The sequence below is a fragment of the Bidens hawaiensis genome, unplaced genomic scaffold, assembly GCF_021521415.1.
Source record: "Bidens hawaiensis isolate Kalapana, Puna unplaced genomic scaffold, B.hawaiensis_p1.1 tig00000055_1, whole genome shotgun sequence".
In the NCBI taxonomy this organism is placed as follows: domain Eukaryota; kingdom Viridiplantae; phylum Streptophyta; class Magnoliopsida; order Asterales; family Asteraceae; genus Bidens; species Bidens hawaiensis.
Genome location: NW_027491016.1, coordinates 6,850,976 through 6,855,382, shown reverse-complemented (window position 1 = coordinate 6,855,382; position 4,407 = coordinate 6,850,976).

The following is a 4,407-nucleotide window of genomic DNA, read 5'->3' as shown; positions in this document are numbered from 1 at the left end:
ACAGTACAAAAGATCTTCCCGTATCGTACGGACTGGCTTATTTGGGCGGGAGTATTCCCCCTCCCGCCTTTGTGCGGGATTGTTCCCGGCTTTGCTCATTCCTTCAGGTGACAACTGAATTATTGAGAGCTAAGTGCCTTGTGCGTGTAGCCTTGCTGCGTGGGTGGCCTTCCCTGATGGCTTGTATCCGCAGCTGCGGGAACAGGCGGAGTACTTCACCATTGGGAGGCATTTCCTGCGGGAACAGCTTGCGTACTGCGCGTAAAGACGTCACGTCTCTGAGCATGGTGGGTCCTGCGGATCCAGTTGGTTTCTGCGCAGACGTCTCTCTTCAAGGTGAGTCCTGAGGGTCCAACTGGGCTCTGCTGGGACCTACCTCTTCAAGTCCCCCCAGTCCAATGTTCTTCTCATGAATGTTTAATAAAGTGAGGTGAACTTTTGGACTTTAAGCAAAGGGTTTTGAAAAGGGTTTAGTTTTAAGATTTTCCATGTGGATTCTTCCCGCGGAAGTCCTTATGTCACTTGCAGAAATTCCCGACTTTCCTGCTTGATCTTTGGGTATGATGCGGGTAGGTCTGTAACCTCCTCGCAAGTCAGGAGCGTTGAGTCCCACTTGTGTGGATTCTCCATGAGGTTTTGGTAGTTTTGAACATAGTGATCAATTATGTTAAAACCACCAATTCCATCCTGGAGCTTCAAACAATGTAGTTCTCGACGTTCCCGCTATGCGGGGATGTTATTCCCGTTTCCGCAAGCATTGCCCAGAAGATCCTTCTTGGTTTCAATTCCCTGCGGAGTGCTAGGTATGTGAAGGGTTTTGCCTTGACACTGTACCCGCATTTGTCTTACGGTTACTTTACTTCCAAGGTATTCCTGGCGTCAATTCCCTGCGGGTGCTAAGTATGTGAAGGGTTTTGCCTTGACACTGTACCCGCACCCGTCTTATAGTTACTTGGTTGCCAAGGTATTCCCGGCGTCAATTCCATGCGGGTGCTAAGTATGTGAAGGGTTTTGCCTTAACACTGTACCCGCACCCGTCTTATAGTTACATGGTCGCCGAGGTATTCTTGGCTTCAATTCCCTGCAGGTGCTAAGTATGTGAAGGGTTTTGCCTTAACACTGTACTCGCACCTGTCTTACAGTTACTTGTTTGCCAATGTAAGGGGTATTTTCCCGCTTACTTTTGAATCTTTTTGAATTTTTGAAATTCGAAGAGTTGGTGAAAGGATAAGAACAGTCCAAACTGCTGAAACGTCGTGCGACGGTTTCTTCTGACTGTGTCAGGACGTGCAGGAAGTTATGGTGACGTGACAGTACATGGTCATTCCAGACGCTTTTTCAGGCGCGTGGGCGCGATTTTTCGGGCGCGTGGCCGCGAAATTAATGGCACGCGTCCTTTCAACAGCTGTTACCAGCTTGCTTTTTGCCACGTGTCATAGTTTCATTGCACCTGCGATTTCTCTCTCTTCCGCATTAAATTCATCGCATTAATTGCGATTAGTATATAAAGGGGGAGAGTGTCCTTTGTAATCCACACTTTCACTTTTCTCTTCATCTTCAAAACGATTTCCGGCGAATACTCACCTTTTCAGTCGAGCATTCCCTTGAAATCGTTCTCTTCTTCATACGTGCAAGATGTCTTCTCACGATCTTGAGGCTAGAGCCCAGGAGGCTGGGGTGTACGCCGATGACAAGAGTACTGCTGGCGAGTGCCAGTGTGCTCTGCCTGTCGATCTATATCAGTACATCGTCAGGAAGTTCATGCTCGAGTCTCTCGAGCCTGAGTTTCCTGAACCTCATCAGACGGTGTATGATGCCCCCAGAGGCAAGATCGGGGTATATGCCGCATTCTTTGTCTATGGGAATCTTAGGTTCCCTTTGACAAAGTTTGTGTACCGTGTCCTAAAGAGGCACGGTGTACACCTGACCGAGGTGCACCCGATGGCGATCGCGAAGATTCGCCACTTCGAGTGGGTGTGCCGGATTCTGGGCGTTGAGCCCTTCGTCAACCGCCTGATGACCTTCTACTTTTGGAGGTGCATCCAGGGGTGGTATACTCTGATAACCCGGATCAAGGGTTTGAAGATTTGCGCAACCGAGCGCAGTCTTCGTTCATGGAAGCGGGAGTTCTTTTATATCTCCGCTCGCGCCATCCCCCTTGCCATGAAATTTAAGAATGGGCAAGCTCTCCCCAGTCTTCACGCCTCAAACTACCAGGAGGCGGAATGGTTTTCAAAGATTTCCCGAGTCCAATCTCCGGTTTACCAGTTTGCGGAGTCCGAGATGGTGATGCTCGGGATGAGCCGGGTGTGGAAGGATGCGGAGGCGCAAAAGATCCCGATCGTCCTTGAATACGGTTTGAACTCTGTTCCTTACGGTATGCTCTGTCTTCTTTGTTTATATAGGTTTGTCTTCTAACTGTTTTTCTTTTATTTCAGAGGGGAACGACTTGCAGTCGCTCCTGTATCCGCGGGAGGCTGATAGTCCCGCTCGGATGGGTACTCGTGATCTAGATGAGAACGAGTTGCCATCCTTGAACAGATGGCGGATCGGTTCGTGGAGGTCTACCCGCCAGGCCACGAGATCCTGAGCGCCAAGCGGCCAGGTAAGGCGTTATTCAACCCTCGACCCCTCAATGCTGAAACCTCTGCTGGAATTCCTCTAATCTTATGTTCTGATGAGGAATCCGCAGATGGTCCTCCGTTGGTGCGGAAGAAGAAGGCTGCCGGCGGGAAGGGAAAGGCGAAGGTGGCCTCCACTGCCGATCCGGTGCCTCGGTCTGATTCAGAGACCGAGAGCGAGGAGGTGGCGGGGAACCCGGGTGGTGATAGGACCACTGATCCGGAGGCTGCGACTGTCACCTCCGGAGAGCCCAGGATGACGACGATGAGCGGCGTAAAGAGGCCGGCTCCATCGGGTTCGTCCCCGCCTGTCCGCACTTTTAGGCTCAAGAAAACCCGTAAGTACAAACTTCCTTTATTTTTTTAACTTCGTAGCTTTCCATCATTAATACTTATCTTCTTTGCGCAGGCGTGGATGCTACCGCATTCCAGGGTGGAGCGGGGAGGAGTACCTCCGGACCCATGACGGTAGGCTTGGTCAGCCTACCTGAGGCGACGACCCAGGCGGCTGCGCCTGCTTCCGTTGGTTCAGTTGCTCACCCCGTTGAGCCAACTGTTCCAACTGTGATGACATCACCGCCGGCTGTCAGTGCCATAATTACCGCATCTTTCACTGAGCCGGCGGTTACTTTTTCTGCGCATTCCGCAGCGGCGACCACGGTTGTGAGTTCACCTCCGTTTGTTTCTACCGCGGCGGCCTCCATGCCTCCGACGTCGGCAGCTACAGCCGATCCTTCAGGTATGCTCGGGGCTTCTCGCCAACCTCTGCCTCCTTCCCATCTGCCTGACCTCTTGGATGGATTTCCCTTGGGTCCAGGTGATGGGTTTGGCGGCTATCGGCCTGTTGTCGACCCTACAGGTGCGTAGGGTTCTTTTGGCCTTTTTTTTTATATCATCTTTTCCTAACTGCCTTTTGTTTTTTGCAGTGTCGGATTCCAATGAAGTGTATGTTCCACGATGGAACATCCGCCGAGGAACGACCCTTCGCACGCCTGTGGAGTGTGTGGATTGGGCTCGTCACGCAGCTCCCAGTGGTGCGTTGGGGGAAGCCATGGCTAGCTACCAGGAGGGTAGGCTAACCAATGAGCTTCGGGTTCTCCTGGCCCGGATGCAGCCGCGCGTCGAGCTGGTTTGTCGTGAAAACGACAAGTTAAAAGCAGCTCGCCTCCAAGAAGTAGCTCAGGCGCGGGCTGTCCGGGAGGAGAAAAGGAGGCTTACCGCAGTGGCTGCGGAAAAGGAAAAGGCCTTCAAGGCCCTCGAGGTTGAAGTTCAGGCCCGGCTCGAGGCCCGTTCCAAGGCTGCCCAAGCTGTTAACGAACAGCTTCAGCTGGCTAAGGAAACTGCAAGGAACGCAACTGAGAGGGCCACCAAGGCTGAAGCTATTGCTGAGCCTCTACGCCTCGAGAATGAGGAACTTAAAGCCAAACTAGAGGCGCTCCAACAGGCTCATGATGCCTTGGCGATGGAAGACGCCAAGAAGCTCCAAGAGATCTTGGACCAGTGGGGGGTCCTTGACCATACTGAGCTGAAGCTAAAGGGCGTTGAAGAGGCTGCGGCTAAAGAAGTGTTGCTTGCCAACCTCAACAAAAGTGAAGCCGAACGCGCCCGTAACCAAGCCCAAGCTGCCCTCCAGGAGGCTCTGGTTGCCAAGGAATGGCTTCTTCGAGAAGCGTTGTCTCAGGTAAGCTTAGCTTCATAATGTCTTCACGCTTTTCTTTGTAAATAGAAAAGGTTTTGATACTTGTATTTTCCTTTTTTTTTGTAGGTTGTGCATCGAGTCTTCACG